Source organism: Amblyomma mixtum, chromosome 2, assembly GCF_055824585.1.
Source record: "Amblyomma mixtum isolate Tamu chromosome 2, ASM5582458v1, whole genome shotgun sequence".
Classification (NCBI taxonomy): Eukaryota; Metazoa; Arthropoda; class Arachnida; order Ixodida; family Ixodidae; genus Amblyomma; species Amblyomma mixtum.
In genome coordinates this window covers 163,643,849-163,667,065 of record NC_143013.1, presented here as the reverse complement: position 1 = coordinate 163,667,065, position 23,217 = coordinate 163,643,849, and positions in this window count along the sequence as shown.

Sequence of the window (23,217 nt, the reverse complement as noted above, 5' to 3'; positions counted from 1 at the left end):
CTCACAGGCCTTGCAGGGCTCCGAAAGGAGCTAATCGCGGTTAAGATTGTGCTCAGAGGTAATATTGCATTTGGGTATTTGTTTCAGTTCCATATTTACTGCTTCGCATGTGAGGGTTGAGATTTGCTCACTGGCCTTGCAGGCCTCCGAAGGAGCTAATCGCGGTTAAGATTGTGCTCAGAGGTAATACTGCATTTGGGTATTTGTTTCAGTTCCAGATTTACTGCTTCGCATGTGAGGGTTGAGATTTTCTCACAGGCCTTGCAGGGCTCCGAAAGGAGATTTGTTTCAGTTCCAAATTTACTGCTTCGCATGTGAGGGTTGAGATTTGCTCACAGGCCTTGCAGGGCTACGAAAGGAGCTAATCGCGGTTAAGATTGTGCTCAGAGGTTATGCTGCATTTGGGTATTTGTTTCAGTTCCAGATTTACTGCTTCGCATGTGAGGGTTGAGATTTGCTCACAGGCCTTGCAGGGCTCCGAAAGGAGCTAATCGCGGTTAAGATTGTGCTCAGAGGTAATACTGCATTTGGATATTTGATTCAGATCAAGATTTACTGCTTCGCATGTGAGGGTTGAGATTTCCCACAGGCCTTGCAGCGCTCCGAAAGGAGCTAATCGCGGTTAAGATTGTGCTCAGAGGTAATACTGGATTTGGGTATTTGTTTCAGTTCCAGATTTACTGCTTCGCATGTGAGGGTTGAGATTTGCCCACCGGATTTGCAGGGCTCCGAAAGGAGCTAATGCGGTTAAGATTGTGCTCAGAGGTAATATTGCATTTGGGTATTTGTTTCGGTTCCAGATTTACTGCTTCGCATGTGAGGGTTGAGATTTGCCAACAGCCCTTGCAGGGCTCCGAAAGGACTAATCGCGGTTAAGATTGTGCTCAGAGGTAACATTGCATTTGGGTATTTGTTTCAGTTCCAGATTTACTGCTTCGCATGTGAGGGTTGAGATTTGCCCACAGGCCTTGCAGGGCTCCGAAAGGAGCTAATCGCGGTTAAGATTGTGCTCAGAGGTAATATTGCATTTGGGTATTTGTTTCAGTTCCAGATTTACTGCTTCGCATGTGAGGGTTGAGATTTGCCCACAGGCCTTGCAGGGCTCCGAAAGGAGCTAATCGCGGTTAAGATTGTGCTCAGAAGTAATATTGCATTTGGGTATTTTGTTTCAGTTCCAGATTTACTGCTTCGCATGTGAGGTTTGAGATTTGCTCACAAGCCTTGCAGGGCTCCGAAAGGAGCTAATCGCGGTTAAGATTGTGCTCACAGGTGATATTGCATTTGGGTCTTTGTTTCAGTTCCAGATTTACTGCTTCGCATGTGAGGGTTGAGATTTGCTCACAGGCCTTGCAGGGCTCCGAAAGGAGCTAATCGCGGTTAAGATTGTGCTCAGAGGTAATACTGCATTTGGGTATTTGTTTCAGTTCCAGATTTACTGCTTCGCATGTGAGGGTTGAGTATGCTCACAGGCCTTGCAGGGCTCCGAAAGGAGCTAATCGCGGTTAAGACTGTGCTCAGAGGTAATATTGCATTTGGGTATTTGTTTCAGTTCCAGATTTACTGCTTCGCATGTGAGGGTTGAGATTTGCTCACAGGCCTTGCAGGGCTCCGAAAGGAGCTAATCACGGTTAAGATTGTGCTCAGAGGTAATACTGCATTTGGGTATTTGTTTCAGTTCCAGATTTACTGCTTCGCATGTGAGGGTTGAGATTTGCTCACAGGCCTTGCAGGGCTACGAAAGGACCTAATCGCGGTTAAGATTGTGCTCAGAGGTAATATTGCATTTGGGTATTTGTTTCAGTTCCAGATTTACTGCTTCGCATGTGAGGGTTGAGATTTGCTCACAGGCCTTGCAGGGCTCCGAAAGGAGCTAATCGCGGTTAATATTGTGCTCAGAGGTAATACTGCATTTGGGTATATGTTTCAGTTCCAGATTTACTGCTTCGAATGTGAGGGTTGAGATTTGCTCACAGGCCTTGCAGGGCTCCGAAAGGAGCTAATCGCGGTTAAGATTGTGCTCAGAGGTAATATTGCATTTGGGTATTTGTTTCAGTTCCAGATTTACTGCTTCGCATGTGAGGGTTGAGATTTCCCACAGGCCTTGCAGGGCTCCGAAATGAGCTAATCGCGGTTTAGATTGTGCTCAGAGGTAATACTGCATTTGGGTATTTGTTTCAGTTCCAGATTTACTGCTTCGCATGTGAGGGTTGAGATTTGCCCACAGGATTTCCAGGGCTCCGAAAGGAGCTAATGCGGTTCAGATTGTGCTCAGAGGTAATATTGCATTTGGGTATTTGTTTCAGTTCCAGATTTACTGCTTCGCATGTGAGGGTTGAGATTTGCCAACAGCCCTTGCAGGGCTCCGAAAGGACTAATCGCGGTTAAGATTGTGCTCAGAGGTAATATTGCATTTGGGTATTTGTTTCAGTTCCAGATTTACTGCTTCGCATGTGAGGGTTGAGATTTGCTCACAGGCCTTGCAGGGCTCCAAAAGGAGCTAATCGCGGTTAAGATTGTGCTGAGAGGTGATATTGCATTTTAGTCTTTGTTTCAGTTCCAGATTTACTCCTTCGCATGTGAGGGTTGAGATTTGCTCACAGGCCTTGCAGGGCTCCGAAAGGAGCTAATCGCGGTTAAGATTGTGCTCAGAGGTAATACTGCATTTGGGTATTTGTTTCAGTTCCAGATTTACTGCTTCGCATGTGAGGGTTGAGTATGCTCACAGGCCTTGCAGGGCTCCGAAAGGAGCTAATCGCGGTTAAGATTGTGCTCAGAGGTAATATTGCATTTGGGTATTTGTTTCAGTTCCAGATTTACTGCTTCGCATGTGAGGGTTGAGATTTGCTCACAGGCCTTGCAGGGCTCCGAAAGGAGCTAATCACGGTTAAGATTGTGCTCAGAGGTAATACTGCATTTGGGTATTTGTTTCAGTTCCAGATTTACTGCTTCGCATGTGAGGGTTGAGATTTGCTCACAGGCCTTGCAGGGCTCCGAAAGGAGCTAATCGCGGTTAAGATTGTGCTCAGAGGTAATATTGCATTTGGGTATTTGTTTCAGTTCCAAATTTACTGCTTCACATGTGAGGGTTGAGATTTGCTCACAGGCCTTGCAGGGCTACGAAAGGAGCTAATCGCGGTTAAGATTGTGCTCAGAGGTAATACTGCATTTGGGTATTTGTTTCAGTTCCAGATTTACTGCTTCGCATGTGAGGGATGAGATTTGCTCACAGGCCTTGCAGGGCTCCGAAAGGAGCTAATCGCGGTTAAGATTGTGCTCAGAGGTAATACTGCATTTGGGTATTTGTTTCAGTTCCAGATTTACTGCTTCGCATGTGAGGGTTGACTATGCTCACAGGCCTTGCAGGGCTCCGAAAGGAGCTAATCGCGGTTAAGATTGTGCTCAGAGGTAATATTGCATTTGGGTATTTGTTTCAGTTCCAGATTTACTGCTTCGCATGTGAGGGTTGAGATTTGTCCACAGGCCTTGCAGGGCTCCGAAAGGAGCTAATCGCGGTTAAGATTGTGCTGAGAGGTAATATTGCATTTGGGTATTTGTTTCAGTTCCAGATTTACTGCTTCGCATGTGAGGGTTGAGATTTGCCCACCGGCCTTGCAGGGCTCCGAAAGGAGCTAATCGCGGTTAAGATTGTGCTCAGAGGTAATATTGCATTTGGGTATTTGTTTCAGTTCCAGATTTACTGCTTTGCATGTGAGGGTTGAGATTTGCTCACAGGCCTTGCAGGGCTCCGAAAGGAGCTAATCGCGGTAAAGATTGTGCTCAGAGGTAATACTGCATTTGGGTATTTGTTTCAGTTCCAGATTTTTATCTTCGCATGTGAGGGTTGAGATTTGCTCACAGGCCTTGCAGGGCTCCGAAAGGAGCTAATCGCGGTTAAGATTGTGCTCAAAGGTAATACTGCATTTGGGTATTTGTTTCAGTTCCAGATCTACTGCTTCGCATGTGAAGGTTCAGATTTGCTCACAGGCCTTGCAGGGCTCCAAAAGGAACTAATTACGGTTAAGATTGTGCTCAGAGGTGATATTGCATTTGGGTATTTGTTTCAGTTCCACATTTACTGCTTCGCATGTGAGGGTTGAGATTTGCTCACAGGCCTTGCAGGGCTCCGAAAGGAGCTAATCGCGGTTAAGATTGTGCTCAGAGGTAATACTGCATTTGGGTTTTTGTTTCAGTTCCAGATTTACTGCTTCGCATGTGAGGGTTGACTATGCTCACAGGCCTTGCAGGGCTCCGAAAGGAGCTAATCGCGGTTAAGATTGTGCTCAGAGGTAATATTGCATTTGGGTATTTGTTTCAGTTCCAGATTTACTGCTTCGCATGTGAGGGTTGAGATTTGCTCACAGGCCTTGCAGGCCTCCGAAAGGAGCTAATCGCGCTTAAGATTGTGCTCAGAGGTAATACTGCATTTGGGTATTTGTTTCAGTTCCAGATTTACTGCTTCGCATGTGAGGGTTGAGATTTTCTCACAGGCCTTGCAGGGCTCCGAAAGGAGATTTGTTTCAGTTCCAAATTTACTGCTTCGCATGTGAGGGTTGAGATTTGCTCACAGGCCTTGCAGGGCTACGAAAGGAGCTAATCGCGGTTAAGATTGTGCTCAGAGGTAATACTGCATTTGGGTATTTGTTTCAGTTCCAGATTTACTGCTTCGCATGTGAGGGTTGAGATTTGCTCACAGGCCTTGCAGGGCTCCGAAAGGAGCTAATCGCGGTTAAGATTGTGCTCAGAGGTAATACTGCATTTGGATATTTGTTTCAGTTCCAGATTTACTGCTTCGCATGTGAGGGTTGAGATTTCCCACAGGCCTTGCAGTGCTCCGAAAGGAGCTAATCGCGGTTAAGATTGTGCTCAGAGGTAATACTGCATTTGGGTATTTGTTTCAGTTCCAGATTTACTGCTTCGCATGTGAGGGTTGAGATTTGCCCACAGGATTTGCAGGGCTCCGAAAGGAGCTAATGCGGATAAGATTATGCTCAGAGGTAATATTGCATTTGGGTATTTGTTTCAGTTCCAGATTTACTGCTTCGCATGTGAGGGTTGAGATTTGCCAACAGCCCTTGCAGGGCTCCGAAAGGACTAATCGCGGTTAAGATTGTGCTCAGAGGTAACATTGCATTTGGGTATTTGTTTCAGTTCCAGATTTACTGCTTCGCATTTGAGGGTTGAGATTTGCCCACAGGCCTTGCAGGTCTCCGAAAGGAGCTAATCGCGCTTAAGATTGTGCTCAGAGGTAATATTGCATTTGGGTATTTGTTTCAGTTCCAGATTTACTGCTTCGCATGTGAGGGTTGAGATTTGCCCACAGGCCTTGCAGGGCTCCGAAAGGAGCTAATCGCGGTTAAGATTGTGCTCAGAAGTAATATTGCATTTGGGTATTTGTTTCAGTTCCAGATTTACTGCTTCGCATGTGAGGGTTGGGATTTGCTCACAGGCCTTGCAGGGCTCCGAAAAGAGCTAATCGCGGTTGAGATTGTGCTCAAAGGTAATATTGCATTTGGGTATTTGTTTCAGTTCCAGATTTACTGCTTTGCATGTGAGGGTTGAGATTTGCTCACAGGCCTTGCAGGGCTCCGAAAGGAGCTAATCGCGGTTAATATTGTGCTCAGAGGTAATACTGCATTTGGGTATATGTTTCAGTTCCAGATTTACTGCTTCGAATGTGAGGGTTGAGATTTGCTCACAGGCCTTGCAGGGCTCCGAAAGGAGCTAATCGCGGTTAAGATTGTGCTCAGAGGTAATAGTGCATTTGGGTATTTGTTTCAGTTCCAGATTTACTGCTTCGCATGTGAGGTTTGAGATTTGCTCACAGGCCTTGCAGGGCTCCGAAAGGAGCTAATCGCGGTTAAGATTGTGCTCAGAGGTGATATTGCATTTGGGTATTTGTTTCAGTTCCAGATTTACTGCTTCGCATGTGAGGGTTGAGATTTGCTCACAGGCCTTGCAGGGCTCCGAAAGGAGCTAATCGCGGTTAAGATTGTGCTCAGAGGTAATACTGCATTTGGGTATTTGTTTCAGTTCCAGATTTACTGCTTCGCATGGGAGGGTTGAGATTTGCTCACAGGCCTTGCGGGGCTCCGAAAGGAGCTAATCGCGGTTAAGATTGTGCTCAGATGTAATACTGCATTTGGGTATTTGTTTCAGTTCCAGATTTACTGCTTCGCATGTGAGGGTTGAGATTTGCTCACAGGATTTGCAGGGCTCCGAAAGGAGCTAATCGCGGTTAAGACTGTGCTCAGAGGTAATATTGCATTTGGGTATTTGTTTCAGTTCCAGATTTACTGCTTCGCATGTGAGGGTTGAGATTTGCTCACAGGCCTTGCAGGGCTCCGAAAGGAGCTAATCACGGTTAAGATTGTGCTCAGAGGTAATATTGCATTTGGGTATTTGTTTCAGTTCCAGTTTTACTGCTTCGCTTGTGAGGGTTGAGATTTGCTCACAGGCCTTGCAGGCCTCCGAAAGGAGCTAATCGCGGTTAAGATTGTGCTCAGAGGTAATACTGCATTTGGGTATTTGTTTCAGTTCCAGATTTACTGCTTCGCATGTGAGGGTTGAGATTTTCTCACAGGCCTTGCAGGGCTCCGAAAGGAGATTTGTTTCAGTTCCAAATTTACTGCTTCGCATGTGAGGGTTGAGATTTGCTCACAGGCCTTGCAGGGCTACGAAAGGAGCTAATCGCGATTAAGATTGTGCTCAGAGGTAATACTGCATTTGGGTATTTGTTTCAGTTCCAGATTTACTGCTTCGCATGTGAGGGTTGAGATTTGCTCACAGGCCTTGCAGGGCTCCGAAAGGAGCTAATCGCGGTTAAGATTGTGCTCAGAGGTAATACTGCATTTGGATATTTGTTTCAGTTCCAGATTTACTGCTTCGCATGTGAGGGTTGAGATTTCCCACAGGCCTTGCAGGGCTCCGAAAGGAGCTAATCGCGGTTAAGATTGTGCTCACAGGTAATATTGCATTTGGGTATTTGTTTCAGTTCCAAATTTACTGCTTCACATGTGAGGGTTGAGATTTGCTCACAGGCCTTGCAGGGCTACGAAAGGAGCTAATCGCGGTTAAGATTGTGCTCAGAGGTAATACTGCATTTGGGTATTTGTTTCAGTTCCAGATTTACTGCTTCGCATGTGAGGGATGAGATTTGCTCACAGGCCTTGCAGGGCTCCGAAAGGAGCTAATCGCGGTTAAGATTGTGCTCAGAGGTAATACTGCATTTGGGTATTTGTTTCAGTTCCAGATTTACTGCATCGCATGTGAGGGTTGACTATGCTCACAGGCCTTGCAGGGCTCCGAAAGGAGCTAATCGCGGTTAAGATTGTGCTCAGAGGTAATATTGCATTTGGGTATTTGTTTCAGTTCCAGATTTACTGCTTCGCATGTGAGGGTTGAGATTTGTCCACAGGCCTTGCAGGGCTCCGAAAGGAGCTAATCGCGGTTAAGATTGTGCTGAGAGGTAATATTGCATTTGGGTATTTGTTTCAGTTCCAGATTTACTGCTTCGCATGTGAGGGTTGAGATTTGCCCACCGGCCTTGCAGGGCTCCGAAAGGAGCTAATCGCGGTTAAGATTGTGCTCAGAGGTAATATTGCATTTGGGTATTTGTTTCAGTTCCAGATTTACTGCTTCGCATGTGAGGGTTGAGATTTGCTCACAGGCCTTGCAGGGCTCCGAAAGGAGCTAATCGCGGTTAAGATTGTGCTCAGAGGTAATATTGCATTTGGGTATTTGTTTCAGTTCCAAATTTACTGCTTCACATGTGAGGGTTGAGATTTGCTCACAGGCCTTGCAGGGCTACGAAAGGAGCTAATCGCGGTTAAGATTGTGCTCAGAGGTAATACTGCATTTGGGTATTTGTTTCAGTTCCAGATTTACTGCTTCGCATTTGAGGGATGAGATTTGCTCACAGGCCTTGCAGGGCTCCGAAAGGAGCTAATCGCGGTTAAGATTGTGCTCAGAGGTAATACTGCATTTGGGTATTTGTTTCAGTTCCAGATTTACTGCTTCGCATGTGAGGGTTGACTATGCTCACAGGCCTTGCAGGGCTCCGAAAGGAGCTAATCGCGGTTAAGATTGTGCTCAGAGGTAATATTGCATTTGGGTATTTGTTTCAGTTCCAGATTTACTGCTTCGCATGTGAGGGTTGAGATTTGTCCACAGGCCTTGCAGGGCTCCGAAAGGAGCTAATCGCGGTTAAGATTGTGCTGAGAGGTAATATTGCATTTGGGTATTTGTTTCAGTTCCAGATTTACTGCTTCGCATGTGAGGGTTGAGATTTGCCCACCGGCCTTGCAGGGCTCCGAAAGGAGCTAATCGCGGTTAAGATTGTGCTCAGAGGTAATATTGCATTTGGGTATTTGTTTCAGTTCCAGATTTACTGCTTTGCATGTGAGGGTTGAGATTTGCTCACAGGCCTTGCAGGGCTCCGAAAGGAGCTAATCGCGGTAAAGATTGTGCTCAGAGGTAATACTGCATTTGGGTATTTGTTTCAGTTCCAGATTTTTATCTTCGCATGTGAGGGTTGAGATTTGCTCACAGGCCTTGCAGGGCTCCGAAAGGAGCTAATCGCGGTTAAGATTGTGCTCAAAGGTAATACTGCATTTGGGTATTTGTTTCAGTTCCAGATCTACTGCTTCGCATGTGAAGGTTCAGATTTGCTCACAGGCCTTGCAGGGCTCCAAAAGGAACTAATTACGGTTAAGATTGTGCTCAGAGGTGATATTGCATTTGGGTATTTGTTTCAGTTCCACATTTACTGCTTCGCATGTGAGGGTTGAGATTTGCTCACAGGCCTTGCAGGGCTCCGAAAGGAGCTAATCGCGGTTAAGATTGTGCTCAGAGGTAATACTGCATTTGGGTTTTTGTTTCAGTTCCAGATTTACTGCTTCGCATGTGAGGGTTGACTATGCTCACAGGCCTTGCAGGGCTCCGAAAGGAGCTAATCGCGGTTAAGATTGTGCTCAGAGGTAATATTGCATTTGGGTATTTGTTTCAGTTCCAGATTTACTGCTTCGCATGTGAGGGTTGAGATTTGCTCACAGGCCTTGCAGGCCTCCGAAAGGAGCTAATCGCGCTTAAGATTGTGCTCAGAGGTAATACTGCATTTGGGTATTTGTTTCAGTTCCAGATTTACTGCTTCGCATGTGAGGGTTGAGATTTGCTCACAGGCCTTGCAGGGCTCCGAAAGGAGCTAATCGCGGTTAAGATTGTGCTCAGAGGTAATACTGCATTTGGATATTTGTTTCAGTTCCAGATTTACTGCTTCGCATGTGAGGGTTGAGATTTCCCACAGGCCTTGCAGTGCTCCGAAAGGAGCTAATCGCGGTTAAGATTGTGCTCAGAGGTAATACTGCATTTGGGTATTTGTTTCAGTTCCAGATTTACTGCTTCGCATGTGAGGGTTGAGATTTGCCCACAGGATTTGCAGGGCTCCGAAAGGAGCTAATGCGGATAAGATTATGCTCAGAGGTAATATTGCATTTGGGTATTTGTTTCAGTTCCAGATTTACTGCTTCGCATGTGAGGGTTGAGATTTGCCAACAGCCCTTGCAGGGCTCCGAAAGGACTAATCGCGGTTAAGATTGTGCTCAGAGGTAACATTGCATTTGGGTATTTGTTTCAGTTCCAGATTTACTGCTTCGCATTTGAGGGTTGAGATTTGCCCACAGGCCTTGCAGGTCTCCGAAAGGAGCTAATCGCGCTTAAGATTGTGCTCAGAGGTAATATTGCATTTGGGTATTTGTTTCAGTTCCAGATTTACTGCTTCGCATGTGAGGGTTGAGATTTGCCCACAGGCCTTGCAGGGCTCCGAAAGGAGCTAATCGCGGTTAAGATTGTGCTCAGAAGTAATATTGCATTTGGGTATTTGTTTCAGTTCCAGATTTACTGCTTCGCATGTGAGGGTTGGGATTTGCTCACAGGCCTTGCAGGGCTCCGAAAAGAGCTAATCGCGGTTGAGATTGTGCTCAAAGGTAATATTGCATTTGGGTATTTGTTTCAGTTCCAGATTTACTGCTTTGCATGTGAGGGTTGAGATTTGCTCACAGGCCTTGCAGGGCTCCGAAAGGAGCTAATCGCGGTTAATATTGTGCTCAGAGGTAATACTGCATTTGGGTATATGTTTCAGTTCCAGATTTACTGCTTCGAATGTGAGGGTTGAGATTTGCTCACAGGCCTTGCAGGGCTCCGAAAGGAGCTAATCGCGGTTAAGATTGTGCTCAGAGGTAATAGTGCATTTGGGTATTTGTTTCAGTTCCAGATTTACTGCTTCGCATGTGAGGTTTGAGATTTGCTCACAGGCCTTGCAGGGCTCCGAAAGGAGCTAATCGCGGTTAAGATTGTGCTCAGAGGTGATATTGCATTTGGGTATTTGTTTCAGTTCCAGATTTACTGCTTCGCATGTGAGGGTTGAGATTTGCTCACAGGCCTTGCAGGGCTCCGAAAGGAGCTAATCGCGGTTAAGATTGTGCTCAGAGGTAATACTGCATTTGGGCATTTGTTTCAGTTCCAGATTTACTGCTTCGCATGGGAGGGTTGAGATTTGCTCACAGGCCTTGCAGGGCTCCGAAAGGAGCTAATCGCGGTTAAGATTGTGCTCAGATGTAATACTGCATTTGGGTATTTGTTTCAGTTCCAGATTTACTGCTTCGCATGTGAGGGTTGAGATTTGCTCACAGGATTTGCAGGGCTCCGAAAGGAGATTTGTTTCAGTTCCAAATTTACTGCTTCGCATGTGAGGGTTGAGATTTGCTCACAGGCCTTGCAGGGCTACGAAAGGAGCTAATCGCGATTAAGATTGTGCTCAGAGGTAATACTGCATTTGGGTATTTGTTTCAGTTCCAGATTTACTGCTTCGCATGTGAGGGTTGAGATTTGCTCACAGGCCTTGCAGGGCTCCGAAAGGAGCTAATCGCGGTTAAGATTGTGCTCAGAGGTAATACTGCATTTGGATATTTGTTTCAGTTCCAGATTTACTGCTTCGCATGTGAGGGTTGAGATTTCCCACAGGCCTTGCAGGGCTCCGAAAGGAGCTAATCGCGGTTAAGATTGTGCTCAGAGGTAATACTGCATTTGGGTATTTGTTTCAGTTCCAGATTTACTGCTTCGCATGTGAGGGTTGAGATTTGCCCACAGGATTTGCAGGGCTCCGAAAGGAGCTAATGCGGTTAAGATTATGCTCAGAGGTAATATTGCATTTGGGTATTTGTTTCAGTTCCAGATTTACTGCTTCGCATGTGAGGGTTGAGATTTGCCAACAGCCCTTGCAGGGCTCCGAAAGGACTAATCGCGGTTAAGATTGTGCTCAGAGGTAACATTGCATTTGGGTATTTGTTTCAGTTCCAGATTTACTGCTTCGCATGTGAGGGTTGAGATTTGCCCACAGGCCTTGCAGGGCTCCGAAAGGAGCTAATCGCTGTTAAGATTGTGCTCAGAGGTAATATTGCATTTGGGTATTTGTTTCAGTTCCAGATTTACTGCTTCGCATGTGAGGGTTGAGATTTGCCCAGAGGCCTTGCAGGGCTCCGAAAGGAGCTAATCGCGGTTAAGATTGTGCTCAGAAGTAATATTGCATTTGGGTATTTGTTTCAGTTCCAGATTTACTTCTTCGCATGTGAGGGTTGGGATTTGCTCACAGGCCTTGCAGGGCTCCGAAAAGAGCTAATCGCGGTTGAGATTGTGCTCAGAGGTAATATTGCATTTGGGTATTTGTTTCAGTTCCAGATTTACTGCTTCGCATGTGAGGGTTGAGATTTGCTCACAGGCCTTGCAGGGCTCCGAAAGGAGCTAATCGCGGTTAATATTGTGCTCAGAGGTAATACTGCATTTGGGTATATGTTTCAGTTCCAGATTTACTGCTTCGAATGTGAGGGTTGAGATTTGCTCACAGGCCTTGCAGGGCTCCGAAAGGAGCTAATCGCGGTTAAGATTGTGCTCAGAGGTAATAGTGCATTTGGGTATTTGTTTCAGTTCCAGATTTACTGCTTCGCATGTGAGGTTTGAGATTTGCTCACAGGCCTTGCAGGGCTCCGAAAGGAGCTAATCGCGGTTAAGATTGTGCTCAGAGGTGATATTGCATTTGGGTCTTTGTTTCAGTTCCAGATTTACTGCTTCGCATGTGAGGGTTGAGATTTGCTCACAGGCCTTGCAGGGCTCCGAAAGGAGCTAATCGCGGTTAAGATTGTGCTCAGAGGTAATACTGCATTTGGGTATTTGTTTCAGTTCCAGATTTACTGCTTCGCATGTGAGGGTTGAGTATGCTCACAGGCCTTGCAGGGCTCCGAAAGGAGCTAATCGCGGTTAAGACTGTGCTCAGAGGTAACATTGCATTTGGGTATTTGTTTCAGTTCCAGATTTACTGCTTCGCATGTGAGGGTTGAGATTTGCTCACAGGCCTTGCAGGGCTCCGAAAGGAGCTAATCACGGTTAAGATTGTGCTCAGAGGTAATACTGCATTTGGGTATTTGTTTCAGTTCCAGATTTACTGCTTCGCATGTGAGGGTTGAGATTTGCTCACAGGCCTTGCAGGGCTCCGAAAGGAGCTAATCGCGGTTAAGATTGTGCTCAGAGGTAATATTGCATTTGGGTATTTGTTTCAGTTCCAAATTTACTGCTTCGCATGTGAGGGTTGAGATTTGCTCACAGGCCTTGCAGGGCTACGAAAGGACCTAATCGCGGTTAAGATTGTGCTCAGAGGTAATACTGCATTTGGGTATTTGTTTCAGTTCCAGATTTACTGCTTCGCATGTGAGGGTTGAGATTTGCTCACAGGCCTTGCAGGGCTCCGAAAGGAGCTAATCGCGGTTAAGATTGTGCTCAGAGGTAATACTGCATTTGGGTATTTGTTTCAGTTCCAGATTTACTGCTTCGCATGTGAGGGTTGAGATTTGCTCACAGGCCTTGCAGGGCTCCGAAAGGAGCTAATCGCGGTTAAGATTGTGCTCAGAGGTGATATTGCATTTGGATATTTGTTTCAGTTCCAGATTTACTGCTTCGCATGTGAGGGTTGAGATTTCCCACAGGCCTTGCAGGGCTCTGAAAGGAGCTAATCGCGGTTAAGATTGTGCTCAGAGGTAATACTGCATTTGGGTATTTGTTTCAGTTCCAGATTTACTGCTTCGCATGTGAGGGTTGAGATTTGCCCACAGGATTTGCAGGGCTCCGAAAGGAGCTAATGCGGTTAAGATTATGCTCAGAGGTAATATTGCATTTGGGTATTTGTTTCAGTTCCAGATTTACTGCTTCGCATGTGAGGGTTGAGATTTGCCAACAGCCCTTGCAGGGCTCCGAAAGGGCTAATCGCGGTTAAGATTGTGCTCAGAGGTAACATTGCATTTGGGTATTTGTTTCAGTTCCAGATTTACTGCTTCGCATGTGAGGGTTGAGATTTGCCCACAGGCCTTGCAGGGCTCCGAAAGGAGCTAATCGCTGTTAAGATTGTGCTCAGAGGTAATATTGCATTTGGGTATTTGTTTCAGTTCCAGATTTACTGCTTCGCATGTGAGGGTTGAGATTTGCCCACAGGCCTTGCAGGGCTCCGAAAGGAGCTAATCGCGGTTAAGATTGTGCTCAGAAGTAATATTGCATTTGGGTATTTGTTTCAGTTCCAGATTTACTGCTTCGCATGTGAGGGTTGGGATTTGCTCACAGGTCTTGCAGGGCTCCGAAAAGAGCTAATCGCGGTTGAGATTGTGCTCAGAGGTAATATTGCATTTGGGTATTTGTTTCAGTTCCAGATTTACTGCTTCGCATGTGAGGGTTGAGATTTGCTCACAGGCCTTGCAGGGCTCCGAAAGGAGCTAATCGCGGTTAATATTGTGCTCAGAGGTAATACTGCATTTGGGTATATGTTTCAGTTCCAGATTTACTGCTTCGAATGTGAGGGTTGAGATTTGCTCACAGGCCTTGCAGGGCTCCGAAAGGAGCTAATCGCGGTTAAGATTGTGCTCAGAGGTAATAGTGCATTTGGGTATTTGTTTCAGTTCCAGATTTACTGCTTCGCATGTGAGGTTTGAGATTTGCTCACAGGCCTTGCAGGGCTCCGAAAGGAGCTAATCGCGGTTAAGATTGTGCTCAGAGGTGATATTGCATTTGGGTCTTTGTTTCAGTTCCAGATTTACTGCTTCGCATGTGAGGGTTGAGATTTGCTCACAGGCCTTGCAGGGCTCCGAAAGGAGCTAATCGCGGTTCAGATTGTGCTCAGAGGTAATACTGCATTTGGGTATTTGTTTCAGTTCCAGATTTACTGCTTCGCATGTGAGGGTTGAGTATGCTCACAGGCCTTGCAGGGCTCCGAAAGGAGCTAATCGCGGTTAAGACTGTGCTCAGAGGTAATATTGCATTTGGGTATTTGTTTCAGTTCCAGATTTACTGCTTCGCATGTGAGGGTTGAGATTTGCTCACAGGCCTTGCAGGGCTCCGAAAGGAGCTAATCACGGTTAAGATTGTGCTCAGAGGTAATACTGCATTTGGGTATTTGTTTCAGTTCCAGATTTACTGCTTCGCATGTGAGGGTTGAGATTTGCTCACAGGCCTTGCAGGGCTCCGAAAGGAGCTAATCGCGGTTAAGATTGTGCTCAGAGGTGATATTGCATTTGGATATTTGTTTCAGTTCCAGATTTACTGCTTCGCATGTGAGGGTTGAGATTTCCCACAGGCCTTGCAGGGCTCCGAAAGGAGCTAACCGCGGTTAAGATTGTGCTCAGAGGTAATACTGCATTTGGGTATTTGTTTCAGTTCCAGATTTACTGCTTCGCATGTGAGGGTTGAGATTTGCCCACAGGATTTGCAGGGCTCCGAAAGGAGCTAATGCGGTTAAGATTATGCTCAGAGGTAATATTGCATTTGGGTATTTGTTTCAGTTCCAGATTTACTGCTTCGCATGTGAGGGTTGAGATTTGCCAACAGCCCTTGCAGGGCTCCGAAAGGACTAATCGCGGTTAAGACTGTGCTCAGAGGTAACATTGCATTTGGGTATTTGTTTCAGTTCCAGATTTACTGCTTCGCATGTGAGGGTTGAGATTTGCCCACAGGCCTTGCAGGGCTCCGAAAGGAGCTAATCGCTGTTAAGATTGTGCTCAGAGGTAATATTGCATTTGGGTATTTGTTTCAGTTCCAGATTTACTGCTTCGCATGTGAGGGTTGAGATTTGCCCACAGGCCTTGCAGGGCTCCGAAAGGAGCTAATCGCGGTTAAGATTGTGCTCAGAAGTAATATTGCATTTGGGTATTTGTTTCAGTTCCAGATTTACTGCTTCGCATGTGAGGGTTGGGATTTGCTCACAGGCCTTGCAGGGCTCCGAAAAGAGCTAATCGCGGTTGAGATTGTGCTCAGAGGTAATATTGCATTTGGGTATTTGTTTCAGTTCCAGATTTACTGCTTCGCATGTGAGGGTTGAGATTTGCTCACAGGCCTTGCAGGGCTCCGAAAGGAGCTAATCGCGGTTAATATTGTGCTCAGAGGTAATACTGCATTTGGGTATATGTTTCAGTTCCAGATTTACTGCTTCGAATGTGAGGGTTGAGATTTGCTCACAGGCCTTGCAGGGCTCCGAAAGGAGCTAATCGCGGTTAAGATTGTGCTCAGAGGTAATAGTGCATTTGGGTATTTGTTTCAGTTCCAGATTTACTGCTTCGCATGTGAGGTTTGAGATTTGCTCACAGGCCTTGCAGGGCTCCGAAAGGAGCTAATCGCGGTTAAGATTGTGCTCAGAGGTGATATTGCATTTGGGTCTTTGTTTCAGTTCCAGATTTACTGCTTCGCATGTGAGGGTTGAGATTTGCTCACAGGCCTTGCAGGGCTCCGAAAGGAGCTAATCGCGGTTAAGATTGTGCTCAGAGGTAATACTGCATTTGGGTATTTGTTTCAGTTCCAGATTTACTGCTTCGCATGTGAGGGTTGAGTATGCTCACAGGCCTTGCAGGGCTCCGAAAGGAGCTAATCGCGGTTAAGACTGTGCTCAGAGGTAATATTGCATTTGGGTATTTGTTTCAGTTCCAGATTTACTGCTTCGCATGTGAGGGTTGAGATTTGCTCACAGGCCTTGCAGGGCTCCGAAAGGAGCTAATCACGGTTAAGATTGTGCTCAGAGGTAATACTGCATTTGGGTATTTGTTTCAGTTCCAGATTTACTGCTTCGCATGTGAGGGTTGAGATTTGCTCACAAGCCTTGCAGGGCTCCGAAAGGAGCTAATCGCGGTTAAGATTGTGCTCAGAGGTGATATTGCATTTGGGTCTTTGTTTCAGTTCCAGATTTACTGCTTCGCATGTGAGGGTTGAGATTTGCTCACAGGCCTTGCAGGGCTCCGAAAGGAGCTAATCGCGGTTAAGATTGTGCTCAGAGGTAATACTGCATTTGGGTATTTGTTTCAGTTCCAGATTTACTGCTTCGCATGTGAGGGTTGAGTATGCTCACAGGCCTTGCAGGGCTCCGAAAGGAGCTAATCGCGGTTAAGACTGTGCTCAGAGGTAATATTGCATTTGGGTATTTGTTTCAGTTCCAGATTTACTGCTTCGCATGTGAGGGTTGAGATTTGCTCACAGGCCTTGCAGGGCTCCGAAAGGAGCTAATCACGGTTAAGATTGTGCTCAGAGGTAATACTGCATTTGGGTATTTGTTTCAGTTCCAGATTTACTGCTTCGCATGTGAGGGTTGAGATTTGCTCACAGGCCTTGCAGGGCTCCGAAAGGAGCTAATCGCGGTTAAGATTGTGCTCAGAGGTAATACTGCATTTGGGTATTTGTTTCAGTTCCAGATTTACTGCTTCGCATGTGAGGGTTGAGATTTGCTCACAGGCCTTGCAGGGCTCCGAAAGGAGCTAATCGCGGTTAAGATTGTGCTCAGAGGTGATATTGCATTTGGATATTTGTTTCAGTTCCAGATTTACTGCTTCGCATGTGAGGGTTGAGATTTCCCACAGGCCTTGCAGGGCTCCGAAAGGAGCTAATCGCGGTTGAGATTGTGCTCAGAGGTAATATTGCATTTGGGTATTTGTTTCAGTTCCAGATTTACTGCTTCGCATGTGAGGGTTGAGTATGCTCACAGGCCTTGCAGGGCTCCGAAAGGAGCTAATCGCGGTTAAGACTGTGCTCAGAGGTAATATTGCATTTGGGTATTTGTTTCAGTTCCAGATTTACTGCTTCGCATGTGAGGGTTGAGATTTGCTCACAGGCCTTGCAGGGCTCCGAAAGGAGCTAATCACGGTTAAGATTGTGCTCAGAGGTAATACTGCATTTGGGTATTTGTTTCAGTTCCAGATTTACTGCTTCGCATGTGAGGGTTGAGATTTGCTCACAGGCCTTGCAGGGCTCCGAAAGGAGCTAATCGCGGTTAAGATTGTGCTCAGAGGTAATACTGCATTTGGATATTTGTTTCAGTTCCAGATTTACTGCTTCGCATGTGAGGGTTGAGATTTCCCACAGGCCTTGCAGTGCTCCGAAAGGAGCTAATCGCGGTTAAGATTGTGCTCAGAGGTAATACTGCATTTGGGTATTTGTTTCAGTTCCAGATTTACTGCTTCGCATGTGAGGGTTGAGTATGCTCACAGGCCTTGCAGGGCTCCGAAAGGAGCTAATCGCGGTTAAGACTGTGCTCAGAGGTAATATTGCATTTGGGTATTTGTTTCAGTTCCAGATTTACTGCTTCGCATGTGAGGGTTGAGATTTGCTCACAGGCCTTGCAGGGCTCCGAAAGGAGCTAATCACGGTTAAGATTGTGCTCAGAGGTAATACTGCATTTGGGTATTTGTTTCAGTTCCAGATTTACTGCTTCGCATGTGAGGGTTGAGATTTGCTCACAGGCCTTGCAGGGCTCCGAAAGGAGCTAATCGCGGTTAAGATTGTGCTCAGAGGTAATATTGCATTTGGGTATTTGTTTCAGTTCCAAATTTACTGCTTCGCATGTGAGGGTTGAGATTTGCTCACAGGCCTTGCAGGGCTACGAAAGGACCTAATCGCGGTTAAGATTGTGCTCAGAGGTAATACTGCATTTGGGTATTTGTTTCAGTTCCAGATTTACTGCTTCGCATGTGAGGGTTGAGATTTGCTCACAGGCCTTGCAGGGCTCCGAAAGGAGCTAATCGCGGTTAAGATTGTGCTCAGAGGTAATACTGCATTTGGGTATTTGTTTCAGTTCCAGATTTACTGCTTCGCATGTGAGGGTTGAGATTTGCTCACAGGCCTTGCAGGGCTCCGAAAGGAGCTAATCGCGGTTAAGATTGTGCTCAGAGGTGATATTGCATTTGGATATTTGTTTCAGTTCCAGATTTACTGCTTCGCATGTGAGGGTTGAGATTTCCCACAGGCCTTGCAGGGCTCTGAAAGGAGCTAATCGCGGTTAAGATTGTGCTCAGAGGTAATACTGCATTTGGGTATTTGTTTCAGTTCCAGATTTACTGCTTCGCATGTGAGGGTTGAGATTTGCCCACAGGATTTGCAGGGCTCCGAAAGGAGCTAATGCGGTTAAGATTATGCTCAGAGGTAATATTGCATTTGGGTATTTGTTTCAGTTCCAGATTTACTGCTTCGCATGTGAGGGTTGAGATTTGCCAACAGCCCTTGCAGGGCTCCGAAAGGACTAATCGCGGTTAAGATTGTGCTCAGAGGTAACATTGCATTTGGGTATTTGTTTCAGTTCCAGATTTACTGCTTCGCATGTGAGGGTTGAGATTTGCCCACAGGCCTTGCAGGGCTCCGAAAGGAGCTAATCGCTGTTAAGATTGTGCTCAGAGGTAATATTGCATTTGGGTATTTGTTTCAGTTCCAGATTTACTGCTTCGCATGTGAGGGTTGAGATTTGCCCACAGGCCTTGCAGGGCTCCGAAAGGAGCTAATCGCGGTTAAGATTGTGCTCAGAAGTAATATTGCATTTGGGTATTTGTTTCAGTTCCAGATTTACTGCTTCGCATGTGAGGGTTGGGATTTGCTCACAGGTCTTGCAGGGCTCCGAAAAGAGCTAATCGCGGTTGAGATTGTGCTCAGAGGTAATATTGCATTTGGGTATTTGTTTCAGTTCCAGATTTACTGCTTCGCATGTGAGGGTGGAGATTTGCTCACAGGCCTTGCAGGGCTCCGAAAGGAGCTAATCGCGGTTAATATTGTGCTCAGAGGTAATACTGCATTTGGGTATATGTTTCAGTTCCAGATTTACTGCTTCGAATGTGAGGGTTGAGATTTGCTCACAGGCCTTGCAGGGCTCCGAAAGGAGCTAATCGCGGTTAAGATTGTGCTCAGAGGTAATAGTGCATTTGGGTATTTGTTTCAGTTCCAGATTTACTGCTTCGCATGTGAGGTTTGAGATTTGCTCACAGGCCTTGCAGGGCTCCGAAAGGAGCTAATCGCGGTTAAGATTGTGCTCAGAGGTGATATTGCATTTGGGTCTTTGTTTCAGTTCCAGATTTACTGCTTCGCATGTGAGGGTTGAGATTTGCTCACAGGCCTTGCAGGGCTCCGAAAGGAGCTAATCGCGGTTCAGATTGTGCTCAGAGGTAATACTGCATTTGGGTATTTGTTTCAGTTCCAGATTTACTGCTTCGCATGTGAGGGTTGAGTATGCTCACAGGCCTTGCAGGGCTCCGAAAGGAGCTAATCGCGGTTAAGACTGTGCTCAGAGGTAATATTGCATTTGGGTATTTGTTTCAGTTCCAGATTTACTGCTTCGCATGTGAGGGTTGAGATTTGCTCACAGGCCTTGCAGGGCTCCGAAAGGAGCTAATCACGGTTAAGATTGTGCTCAGAGGTAATACTGCATTTGGGTATTTGTTTCAGTTCCAGATTTACTGCTTCGCATGTGAGGGTTGAGATTTGCTCACAGGCCTTGCAGGGCTCCGAAAGGAGCTAATCGCGGTTAAGATTGTGCTCAGAGGTGATATTGCATTTGGATATTTGTTTCAGTTCCAGATTTACTGCTTCGCATGTGAGGGTTGAGATTTCCCACAGGCCTTGCAGGGCTCCGAAAGGAGCTAACCGCGGTTAAGATTGTGCTCAGAGGTAATACTGCATTTGGGTATTTGTTTCAGTTCCAGATTTACTGCTTCGCATGTGAGGGTTGAGATTTGCCCACAGGATTTGCAGGGCTCCGAAAGGAGCTAATGCGGTTAAGATTATGCTCAGAGGTAATATTGCATTTGGGTATTTGTTTCAGTTCCAGATTTACTGCTTCGCATGTGAGGGTTGAGATTTGCCAACAGCCCTTGCAGGGCTCCGAAAGGACTAATCGCGGTTAAGATTGTGCTCAGAGGTAACATTGCATTTGGGTATTTGTTTCAGTTCCAGATTTACTGCTTCGCATGTGAGGGTTGAGATTTGCCCACAGGCCTTGCAGGGCTCCGAAAGGAGCTAATCGCTGTTAAGATTGTGCTCAGAGGTAATATTGCATTTGGGTATTTGTTTCAGTTCCAGATTTACTGCTTCGCATGTGAGGGTTGAGATTTGCCCACAGGCCTTGCAGGGCTCCGAAAGGAGCTAATCGCGGTTAAGATTGTGCTCAGAAGTAATATTGCATTTGGGTATTTGTTTCAGTTCCAGATTTACTGCTTCGCATGTGAGGGTTGGGATTTGCTCACAGGCCTTGCAGGGCTCCGAAAAGAGCTAATCGCGGTTGAGATTGTGCTCAGAGGTAATATTGCATTTGGGTATTTGTTTCAGTTCCAGATTTACTGCTTCGCATGTGAGGGTTGAGATTTGCTCACAGGCCTTGCAGGGCTCCGAAAGGAGCTAATCGCGGTTAATATTGTGCTCAGAGGTAATACTGCATTTGGGTATATGTTTCAGTTCCAGATTTACTGCTTCGAATGTGAGGGTTGAGATTTGCTCACAGGCCTTGCAGGGCTCCGAAAGGAGCTAATCGCGGTTAAGATTGTGCTCAGAGGTAATAGTGCATTTGGGTATTTGTTTCAGTTCCAGATTTACTGCTTCGCATGTGAGGTTTGAGATTTGCTCACAGGCCTTGCAGGGCTCCGAAAGGAGCTAATCGCGGTTAAGATTGTGCTCAGAGGTGATATTGCATTTGGGTCTTTGTTTCAGTTCCAGATTTACTGCTTCGCATGTGAGGGTTGAGATTTGCTCACAGGCCTTGCAGGGCTCCGAAAGGAGCTAATCGCGGTTAAGATTGTGCTCAGAGGTAATACTGCATTTGGGTATTTGTTTCAGTTCCAGATTTACTGCTTCGCATGTGAGGGTTGAGATTTGCTCACAAGCCTTGCAGGGCTCCGAAAGGAGCTAATCGCGGTTAAGATTGTGCTCAGAGGTGATATTGCATTTGGGTCTTTGTTTCAGTTCCAGATTTACTGCTTCGCATGTGAGGGTTGAGATTTGCTCACAGGCCTTGCAGGGCTCCGAAAGGAGCTAATCGCGGTTAAGATTGTGCTCAGAGGTAATACTGCATTTGGGTATTTGTTTCAGTTCCAGATTTACTGCTTCGCATGTGAGGGTTGAGATTTGCTCACAGGCCTTGCAGGGCTCCGAAAGGAGCTAATCGCGGTTAAGATTGTGCTCAGAGGTAATACTGCATTTGGGTATTTGTTTCAGTTCCAGATTTACTGCTTCGCATGTGAGGGTTGAGATTTGCTCACAGGCCTTGCAGGGCTCCGAAAGGAGCTAATCGCGGTTAAGATTGTGCTCAGAGGTGATATTGCATTTGGATATTTGTTTCAGTTCCAGATTTACTGCTTCGCATGTGAGGGTTGAGATTTCCCACAGGCCTTGCAGGGCTCCGAAAGGAGCTAATCGCGGTTGAGATTGTGCTCAGAGGTAATATTGCATTTGGGTATTTGTTTCAGTTCCAGATTTACTGCTTCGCATGTGAGGGTTGAGATTTGCTCACAGGCCTTGCAGGGCTCCGAAAGGAGCTAATCGCGGTTAATATTGTGCTCAGAGGTAATACTGCATTTGGGTATATGTTTCAGTTCCAGATTTACTGCTTCGAATGTGAGGGTTGAGATTTGCTCACAGGCCTTGCAGGGCTCCGAAAGGAGCTAATCGCGGTTAAGATTGTGCTCAGAGGTAATAGTGCATTTGGGTATTTGTTTCAGTTCCAGATTTACTGCTTCGCATGTGAGGTTTGAGATTTGCTCACAGGCCTTGCAGGGCTCCGAAAGGAGCTAATCGCGGTTAAGATTGTGCTCAGAGGTGATATTGCATTTGGGTCTTTGTTTCAGTTCCAGATTTACTGCTTCGCATGTGAGGGTTGAGATTTGCTCACAGGCCTTGCAGGGCTCCGAAAGGAGCTAATCGCGGTTAAGATTGTGCTCAGAGGTAATACTGCATTTGGGTATTTGTTTCAGTTCCAGATTTACTGCTTCGCATGTGAGGGTTGAGTATGCTCACAGGCCTTGCAGGGCTCCGAAAGGAGCTAATCGCGGTTAAGACTGTGCTCAGAGGTAATATTGCATTTGGGTATTTGTTTCAGTTCCAGATTTACTGCTTCGCATGTGAGGGTTGAGATTTGCTCACAGGCCTTGCAGGGCTCCGAAAGGAGCTAATCACGGTTAAGATTGTGCTCAGAGGTAATACTGCATTTGGGTATTTGTTTCAGTTCCAGATTTACTGCTTCGCATGTGAGGGTTGAGATTTGCTCACAGGCCTTGCAGGGCTCCGAAAGGAGCTAATCGCGGTTAAGATTGTGCTCAGAGGTAATACTGCATTTGGATATTTGTTTCAGTTCCAGATTTACTGCTTCGCATGTGAGGGTTGAGATTTCCCACAGGCCTTGCAGTGCTCCGAAAGGAGCTAATCGCGGTTAAGATTGTGCTCAGAGGTAATACTGCATTTGGGTATTTGTTTCAGTTCCAGATTTACTGCTTCGCATGTGAGGGTTGAGTATGCTCACAGGCCTTGCAGGGCTCCGAAAGGAGCTAATCGCGGTTAAGACTGTGCTCAGAGGTAATATTGCATTTGGGTATTTGTTTCAGTTCCAGATTTACTGCTTCGCATGTGAGGGTTGAGATTTGCTCACAGGCCTTGCAGGGCTCCGAAAGGAGCTAATCACGGTTAAGATTGTGCTCAGAGTTAATACTGCATTTGGGTATTTGTTTCAGTTCCAGATTTACTGCTTCGCATGTGAGGGTTGAGATTTGCTCACAGGCCTTGCAGGGCTCCGAAAGGAGCTAATCGCGGTTAAGATTGTGCTCAGAGGTAATACTGCATTTGGATATTTGTTTCAGTTCCAGATTTACTGCTTCGCATGTGAGGGTTGAGATTTCCCACAGGCCTTGC